Here is a 9,880-nt window from a genome sequence, read left to right on the forward strand (position 1 = left end):
ATCCTTTCCAACCATAATGCTATGAAACTAGAAATCAGCTGCAAGAAATCTGGAAAGAACATAAATACATGGAGGTTAAATAACAAGCAATGACACAATGAATGAGTCAATCAAGAAATCAAAGAGGAAATAAAAAAAAGAGAGAGGTAATTGAAAATTATAACACAGCAGTCTAAAATCTTTGGGATGCTCCCGAAGCTATTCTAAGAGGAAAGTTTATAGCAATACAGGCCTACCTCAAGAAGAAAAATCTGAAATAAACAACCTAATTTATACCTAAATCAGCTTTCATTTTTTTTCTCTTAACATATTTTCTAAATTTAGTGGCAATGAGTAGTGATTTAAGACTTTTGAGCAGAAGAAGAACAAGATTTTTCCTCTTGTTTTGACTTAAACCATCAGTCTCAGGAACACTCAAGTAGATGACTTATTAGTAATAATAATCATTAGTGATTATTATCACTCTAAGACCTCACACCAGGGTAATCAGGTTTACCTACAATGAGCTAGAATCGATAATCCTCAAACAATTCAGAAAAAAAAAAAAGCCATTACTTTCTCTTTTTTTTTAATATATTTTTTTAAATTTTTATTTATTTATGATAGTCACAGAGAGAGAGAGAGAGAGAGAGAGAGAGGGGCAGAGACATAGGCAGAGGGAGAAGCAGGCTCCATGCACTGGGAGCCCGACGTGGGATTCAATCCCGGGTCTCCAGGATCGCGCCCTGGGCCAAAGGCAGGCACCAAACCGCTGCGCCACCCAGGGATCCCCTCTCTTTGTTTTATATAACATTTCTCCTTTCATAAATACCACCCCACCATCCCATACTCCTCTAATCTTTCTAACTTCCACTGTCCCTCTAGGACAAAGAGAAATATATAGATACCAAAATATCTTACAGTAGGAAAGAAGTATAGATAAGAATAGATTCATCATGATGATCCTAGAAAAATGGGAGTCTTCTTTGAAGAGTTATGATGGAATGGACACAAAGAAGACTAAGTCCCCAAGTCACTCACAAGCAGTCCCAGTAGGTTATAGTCACAGTTCACAGGGCCTGCCCCCCCACAGTGTAAGCACTGTGAAGGCAGGGGTATGTCTGATCTCTCTGTATCTAGTGTTTGACATATGCCTTGCACAAAGCTAGTTCACAGTGAATATTTCTTGATGAATCTGATAATGGTGATAATGACTTGTACCAAAAAAAGAAAAAAAAGCAATATTAACACAATTTCAGGGTTTAAATGATTGAGATTACGAACCTGTTACATTTTCATGTAAGCTCTCATTTTTTCATCAAAAACATCCCATTTAGTGTTTTTTCAATCTCATTAGTAAGAAGGGAAAACTCACCATCTTCAAATACTAATTATCCTGACATTTTGACACCTGAGGCTAAATGTATTATCAATGAGCTTTAACCTTATCAGTTTAAGCCCTGCACCACTGTGTTGACAGGAGGGCTAGCTGGGGCCCAGAGGATATTCTGTTACGGTTACAAATCAAAATCATCTTCAAGGAATCATCAAACCCTGTTTCATGTAGGCCACTGAAGGAAAAATAAAACATGTGTGTCCAAAACCCAGCATATTAACTCACAAGAAAAAACAGATCTACCCAGGAGAATGGACTATGCCAGCTACCAATCTTGAGCATCCTCTTTCTCACAAAGTGATGGGGATGCGCCGATGGCTTTTGTGTTCCAGGTCACTTGTGTGCCTGCCTCTGCAGATTTGCAAAGGTTGTAGCATTCTCAGTCAGAGGGTATATCCTGTTTGACCCTGAACCAAGCTTACCATTCTCAAAGTTCTATTTTATACTCTGCAGGCTTCTCAGTAAGTGTGAAGCTCTGCTTTTGTCCCCTTTGAGTCCTAGTTTTTCCTTCTATTAGTCTTTATTCTTAAAAACTTAGCTGATTAAGCTTTGATCCCCAAAGCAAACCTCATAAAGATACTGACCAATGCACATGTAAGGGTTGAGCTTAGTACCATAAAACCCAAGTAGGCTCTTCTATTTCAAAATAGTTTGGACTAGGTCTACTGGATCCAGTCTGTCTTTACAGGCATCTAAAGATTAATTAAGATATTATTATCTCACAAAAGAGACACAGCTCTTCAAGAAAAGCTTATACAGTAGTTTGTCAGTAAAGTTCTCAATTCTAAAAATCATATTAACTCAAGCTGAGTTGGTGAAGATACAGACAAAGAAATAGATGAATGTTACACATGTGGGAAAAAAGGGAAGTAGTGGCATTGGTGGAGGAGGAATAGGTCAAGAGAAATAGGAGCAAAATCTTTAGAAAGTCAGGCTAATAAGTCTCTTCTGGGAGAAAGCCAATAACCAAGTGAAAATTGGTTGAAGGAAGGAAAAACAGAAATCAAGGGGATGGCAGTGTTGGAGTTGTTCTACCAAAACCATCAAACAAACACATAAGAATAAAGTCCATCTTTAGTTAACAGGACCACACACAGGCACTATGATAAGTATGATTTGCAGAGATTCCTTGGAAAAAAAGCATGCTATGCTATAGCCAGTTGGAAGCTCTGGGAAAGGTCTGATGGATGCTGGTATGCAAGCATCTGAGGAGAATGGCTTTGATTACACTGAGAAAATTTAACAAACATACACAAATTCACTCTCCCGCCTCATAGCTAAAGGGAAAGGAAAGAAGGTAATAGGGAAAAGGGCATGTCAGTTCCAGTCAACTTGTACATAGCACTGAATAGCAGAAATACTATGGAGAGGAGACATGAAGTTTCCATCAGCCTTCAGGACTTTAAGTCCAAAATATTAGGTCCTCCTAGTCCACAAACACCATACATGTTTCAGGGGGACATTTTTTTTTAGAAGGAATTTACTGGTATGCAAATCAACCTTGCCAAACCACAACTAACCAAATGGTTTACTTGAAGAAATCAAAATTTCTTAGTAAATATCACACCAGGATCCTACTTTCCAGCACACAGTGGAAAGTTTCCCTAGTTCTGTATTGTGGACTGAAGGTGCTTCTCACAAGGCCTATCTTATCTTCAATAATGTAGATTCTTCAGGCCACCTGGGTGGCTCAGTCAGTTAAGCTCTGCCTTTAGCTCAGGTTAGGATCTTGGGGTCCTGGGATCAAGCCCCAAGTCAGGCTCTGTGCTCAGCAGGGAGCCTGCTTTTCCCTCTCCCTGTCCCTCTGCTTGTGCTTTCTCTCACTATCTCAAATAAGTAAATAAAATCTTCAAAAAAGAAATGTAGATTCTTTACCTCACCTCCTCCCTTACCCAAGGCATCCTGCTGTTGGGTTACAGAATTCTTCATGGACCAGGAAGCTAAAGCATATTCACAATAAAATGAAGGTAAATCTAATAACCTCAGCTTCTGAGGAATCAGAACACCTGATATCAACAGGGCCTCTCCTAATCTCTCCATCAAGGGAAAAAGCATATGGGTTTCTTGAAACAATGGAAAATCTACCAGGCTATAATAATATAGGGGATGCTTTCCTAGCAAAGATACTTTGGCCCCAAACAAGAGGAGCATAATAAACCCCAACATGGGCAGACAACACACAGAGGCCCAGCTTGAACATGACAGAAACACTGAGTGAAGTGATGGGAAATAGGCAAATGGACATCATGAAGGATGAGGGGTAGGGAACAAGAGGCCTAGCAATGTTGTACCTATCCAAGGAGCTCAATATCTTGAGGTTAAAAGTGGGGGCACTCACATGGGAGTGGGCATGGAGTTGGCAGCAGAGAAGAATGGGTGGAAATGAGACCATAAAACTTTTTTCTGCAGTCCCAACTTATAACTTACTTATGGCTGCTTCTGTGAGGAGCCACAATAAAGCTGCTTGTCTTCTTAGTGAGCACTGTTACAGAGCTGCTACTTTGCCATATTTTACAGAGAACTATGATTTCTGAGGCAAAAAAAAAAAAAAAAAAAATTGGTGCAGGGCAAGAAAATACATTGCTAGGATGTGAGGGGCTTCCATCAGACAAAGGTTAAAAAATGTAGTATTTATTCTTACCTATCACCTTTCAAAAAATCTTCATCAATACACATTCCTCAAATGCCTACACAGGACAGAGTTCAGTGAGAAAACAATGGTCTCAAAATATTAAAGAATGAATCCCTTTTTATCCTCATGAAAGGAAAATGCTCACAAGAATAAAAAGATGGAAGTGAACTCAAAAGTCCTGTTATACTCAAAAGTCCTGTTATTCTGGTCTCTGAGCTGTTCAGTTACAAACTTTAAATATTCATCACTGGCCCTTTTGCAGAACTGAGCAGCCACAACTCTTTTATTAAATTTTCATTCTTTAATAAAAACAATTCTTCAGCCAGACTTACTCACACCCAAGAAATTGCACTTAGCATCAAAAACTAAAAGCCACAAATGTTTATAATGTTACATAATTTAGCATTTGACCTGGAAAGAAAGGGGTATTATAGTGATATTCCTCTAATACTATGGCTGCCCTGTGTTCATATTGCCCTAAAAGTACCCAACTTGTCTGTTACCAATTCTGATAAACTAGCAGCAAGACCCCCAAGTACTGTGAGTGAGGGATAGGGGGAAATAGGTTCTTAAGAGTTTAGCATCTGTTTTTCTTCTACTCACTCCTCTCCATTCTTAATCCCGGGGAGGGAAACAAGAAGAGGGAAGGAATAGAATAACAAGATTAATCCTGGGAAAAGAAAGGAGAGATTCATCAAGTGGTAGAGTTCCACTAAAACACCTAAATGCCCCACCCATTGCCAGGTGTTGCTGAAATCAGCCAGTAGAATTATTCTATTATCACCTGGGGAGGTAAAGGAGAAGTTCTCACATACCGACCAGAAACCTGCCTTCACTGCATCTTATTAGCATTTCTAGTCTTTACTGTGAAAAGATGACTCTCATATATGATAATGGGTGATAACAATCTATGACAGAACATTCTGGAATGTTTAGGTGGGGTTAGTGAAGCAGTTACTAAGTAAATATTCCTGATGTCTGATTCTTTGTAAGATGTTTTAAAATACAAATTGCTTTGTTATAAGCAAAACATGGCACACCAACAAAACGGTTTTTCTCTCCTAATATGGTCATAACCTTATTTTAGATGAAAGAGTGGTGAATATCCATTGCCACTGGGTTTTAGAAGTTAAAGGATTCAGAGATCCTTTCCTGCTTGGTCAAAGATTAATTTATCATATAATCATGGGTTTATTTCTGGCTTTTCTATTCTATTTTATTGATATGTATCTATTTTTTTGTGCTGGTACCATACTGCTTTGATTACTACAGCTTTGTAATAGAACTTGAAGTCTGGAATTGTGATACCTCCACCTTTGCTTTTTTTTTTCAAAATTGCTGTGGCTATTTGTTTTGTTTGTTTGTTTTTGTTTTTTGTGGTTCCATACAAATTTTAGGGTGGTTTGTTCTAGTTCTGTGAAAAATTCCGTTGGTAATCTAGTAGGGATTGCATTAAATCTGTATATTGCTTTGAATAGTATGGACATTTTGACAATATTTGTTCTTCCAATTCATGAACATGGAATAGCTTTGCATTTGTCTGTGTCATCTTCAATTTCTTGTATCAATGTCATAACTTTCAGAGAAGAGGTCTTTCATCTTCTTGGTTAGGTTTATTCCTAGGTATCTTATTATTTTTGGTGCCATTGTACCTGCGATTATCTTCTTAATTTCCCTTTCTGCTGCTTCATTATGAGTGTACAGAAATGCAACAGATTTCTACACACTAATTTTGTATCCTTCAGTTTTACTGAATTCATTTATCATGAGAGCACTGGGTGATATATGGAACTGTTGGAAATCACTATTTCACAACTGAAACCAATGTAACACTATATGTTAACTTTACTTGAATTTAAAAAGATTCAGAGATACATTTTGCTTTACTTTGTATAACTCATTTGAGGGCTCTTCACCAACTTTTGAAGCCTGTGTGGGATAGTGGCCCGCAAAGGGAAGATGGGCAGAATATTTATTGGTTTTATACATGGGTGGTGATCAGTAAAATAGTTACTTTAGTAACAAGTCTGTAGCATGTGCCCTGTAAATAACATGATGACATCCAAATGTAGGACTTGCATATTTAGGGTCAATCAGACAGTACAGGAGTCTCAAAATACTGGTTCCTAAAATTTAAAGAAAAAGTGATCCCTGGGAAAGGAAATTACTAAAATTCAATCTTAGTAATTGAATCTTTAAAAATCTTTTAAAAAGTGGTTTGCAAACACACTGTTGATGAAGAATTGGGAAACCCCCCAGATCAGTATAGCTTGCCAGCAATTAATGAAAATTATAAAGGAATCCTTTGTCCCAAAACCTATCTGAGGAGAGACTGTGTTAAGGAAGTTGAGTGATATGCACAGAGGTTTCTCAAGTATCTGCTGGTAGATACTTTCTAGGTAAGGTACTTTCTAGGTCTTATCTGTTTGTAGAACAGGCATGGTTCATAATTCATCATGTTGCTCTAAAAATCTGAATAGCATATTTTTCAGGACAATTTTCTTGCTTTTGTTCTGACTCCACGAGTTGAAAACAGCTTTATGATCATTAATTTGGTGTGCCAAATAACACATCAAGAAGATATTTTGGATACCAAATGCATTATTTGGTATATACATTATTAGTCCATTCATGAGAAAGGCATTGGCCCCACTGTAAATCAATAGATCAACCTCTTAGTTTATCATATATTTCTTGAGGGTTTGGTGTGTGTGTCAGTACCTAAAAGCCCCTGGAACTCTGGGAAAATTGAATCCAGAAAGCTATTTCTTGCCCTTAACCCATAGCATCCCCACCAAGAAATACATACTGAAGCTTTAGCTAAGCTAGCTATATAGTTGATTTCATTCAGCAGTATTTTTTTTTTAAAGCAGAAAAGACAAAATGTTCTAAGTACTCTTCAGTCTTACTCCAACAGCACTGTGTGCTCTTGACAAATCAAACGCATCCACTACTATCATGCCTATGTTTGGTGTTTCTGGTGAACGGTAGTTTTGAAGGCAGATATCAGAACAAAGAAGGTGGATATTATTGTGAAGCCTTGATAAGTGTACTTCAAACTTGTGAACTTGTGAATTAGATAATTTCTCATTCTAGCACCCAAAGGAAATGTGTGCAATGAGGTAGACTAGGCAATCAAATCCCCTACAGTACACTGAAAACCTATTTAGAAACAACAAGACACTCCAAATACTTGTGGCACCAAGGCAAAGATCCTTGCCGGGTACACATGTGAGATCTCAGTCCCTTGAAAATGGGAAATTACACAGTTTCTCTATGAAAAAGGTCATTATCTAGTCCCTTCACTGGGATGTTCTGAAGTAGAGAAAAGAGAATCTTTGTGCACTATTGGTGGGACTATAAGTTGGTGCAGTCACTGTGGAAAACAGAATGGAGGTTCTTCAAAAAATTAAATACAGAATTATCATATGATCCTGTAATTTCACTATTGGATATATATCCAGACGGACAAAAACAGTGATTTGAAAAGATATACACATCCCTATGTTCATTACAGTGTTACTTACAATAGCCAAGATATGTGTGCACATACACGCTCTCCCTTCTCCCATGCACAATAGAATACAATTCAGCCATTAAAAAAAAAGAGAAATCTTGCATTTGTGACATGGATGGTCATTGTGCGAAGTGAATTAAGTCCAAGAAAGATAAGTACCATGAGATTTCACTTACCTAAAGAAAAAGCAAAACCCAGACGCATAGATACAGACAGCAGATTGGTGGTTGCCAGAGGTGAGGGGAATTGTGGGGTTCAAAATAGGTGAAAGGACTAAGTTACAAACTTCCAGCTATAAAATAAGTAAGTCACAAGGATGTAAAGTACAGCATGCAGAATATGGTCAATAATATTGTATTAACTTTGTAGGAAGACATAACTAGACTTATTGGGATCATTTCACAGTGTATAGAAACATCAAATAATTATGTTGCACACCAAAAAATATTGTATGTCAATTATACCTCAATTTAAGAAAGTATAATCAATACCAGTCACTCTTTTCTCCCTCTTCTTTGGAGCCCTAAGCCCTTCATAAAATATTTCATTCACTATTATGTATCTAAAATATGTATCTAAATATCTAGGTGAAAAATTATATATATATATATGGCTCAAAGTTGCTTTCTTTGTCAGTGTATATGAGGCTTGAGGTTTGGCTTGGACTTAGACTTGAAAGTAATTTAGAAGTAGGTTTGAAAAGATAGTTTTAGGAACACCTGGGTGGCTCAGTGGTTGAGCCTCTGCCTTTAGCTCAGGGCATGATCCTGGAGTCTGGGATGGAGTCCCATATCAGGCTCCCCACAGGGAGCCTGCTTCTCCCTCTGTGTCTCTGCCTCTCTGTGTCTCTTATGAATAAAAAAAAAAAAAAAAGAATTTTTTTAAGACAATTTTACTAAAAACAAAAAACAAACAAACAAAATGTATAGCTAGAACTTACCTGGTACCAGGCAGTGCCTGGGAGCTTTTGACATGTTTATGATTCTTTCAAGTATTCTGCTAGATAGTTACTATCTAGCTTTTACTAATGGAAAAACTGAGGCTTAGGAAGGTTAACTGACTTTCCCAAGCCAGACAGTAAGAGAGACAGGTCTATCTGATGTCTGAAAGTGTTTTCCTTGAACTACACTGGAGCACCTCTCCAAACATTTTTGCTCAGTTCTAGATCAATGAATACCTTAAGGGGCAGCTGGGTGGCTCAGTTGATTAAGTGTCTGCCTCAGCTCAGGTGGATCCCATCCCCCGGGCCCACCCTCAGTGGGCAGTCTGCTTCTCTCCCTCTGCCCCTTCCCCAACTGTGCATGCCCACTCTCTCTAATAAAATCTTAAAAAAGAATGAATGCCTTTAAACAGGCTCTCTTTGGCTCCATTTTTTCCTCTATAAAATAAAGACAAAACACCAAGTAATTTGTGAGCTTCTTCCTGCTTTCAACCTTATCATACCATGTGAATTCCACTGCTGAAAACCACACTGTGTGATAGCAATGGCTCCCCAGGACCACAGAAGCTTTTGAAATCCTAAAACACAAAATCCTGTTTATAATCTATTGATTAAACATTGTGTCAGCAATTACTTTCAATAGGCAATTACAAATATTGAACCTGGAGGGCAACAAATTGTCACTGGTGTTCCTGAAAGTTTGAGAGTAGTCAGCAGAAAAGAGCAGACATTGCTCAATGAATCTAATTGCAGTCACGCCTTTGCTGAGTCATCTTTGAAAGCTGAGCCTGTAGACAAGTGCAGCAGCCACGATTCTAATAGTGTCTTTCACAGGCTTTGGGCTACCTTTTCCTTTGGATGATGCCTCTTCCTTATGTATTATGAATATCTGAAAGGTAAAACACTACAGCTCACACATTCTGCAAAATGCCTGGTTCAAATAATCTAGTCCATTGCAAGATCTCTTGTGAGTATTTTAAGTTTTAAATTAGGCAACAGGGTTTTGCAGTGATTGTGAACTCTTGCTGTCAATATAGCAAAGTAGTTAAAGTCAGAAATAGATTCAAGTCATCTTCTGCATGAATACATAACTTCTGTGGAACAGAGTTAGATAAAGAACTGACCTCCTCTGAACCTCAACTTCTTCCTGTTAAATGGGAATAAGATATTTACCTTAAAAAGTGGTTGTAAGGAACACCTACGATCAAGTATATACCTTGACAGGGCCACCATATCATATCATTCTTGGATTCCTGGAATAGCCTCCTAATCTGCCTCTACTCTAGCCCCTACTGATTTTCTCAACACTGTAGTGAAAGGGATCCTGATAGAAATGGTAAGGGAAAGGATGTGCTATCTCATTCAAAGCAAAAGCCAAAATGTTCTTGTATATCTTAGGTCCTCCATGACTTGAAC

At 37.9% G+C, this 9,880-nt stretch overlaps 1 long non-coding RNA gene across 1 annotated transcript in view; it reads right to left on the reverse strand.

Annotated features, from left to right (window-relative positions):
- LOC144280937 (uncharacterized) overlaps window positions 1-4,907 on the reverse strand; it is a 69,529-nt gene extending 64,622 nt beyond the window's left edge. Inside the window, exon 1 of the long non-coding RNA XR_013349385.1 lies at window positions 4,792-4,907. This is a non-coding gene — a long non-coding RNA (uncharacterized LOC144280937). The remainder of the gene's footprint in view (window positions 1-4,791) is intronic.
- Window positions 4,908-9,880: the final 4,973 nt, after the last annotated feature.

This window comes from Canis aureus, chromosome 12 (assembly GCF_053574225.1).
Source record: "Canis aureus isolate CA01 chromosome 12, VMU_Caureus_v.1.0, whole genome shotgun sequence".
NCBI lineage: Eukaryota > Metazoa > Chordata > Mammalia > Carnivora > Canidae > Canis > Canis aureus.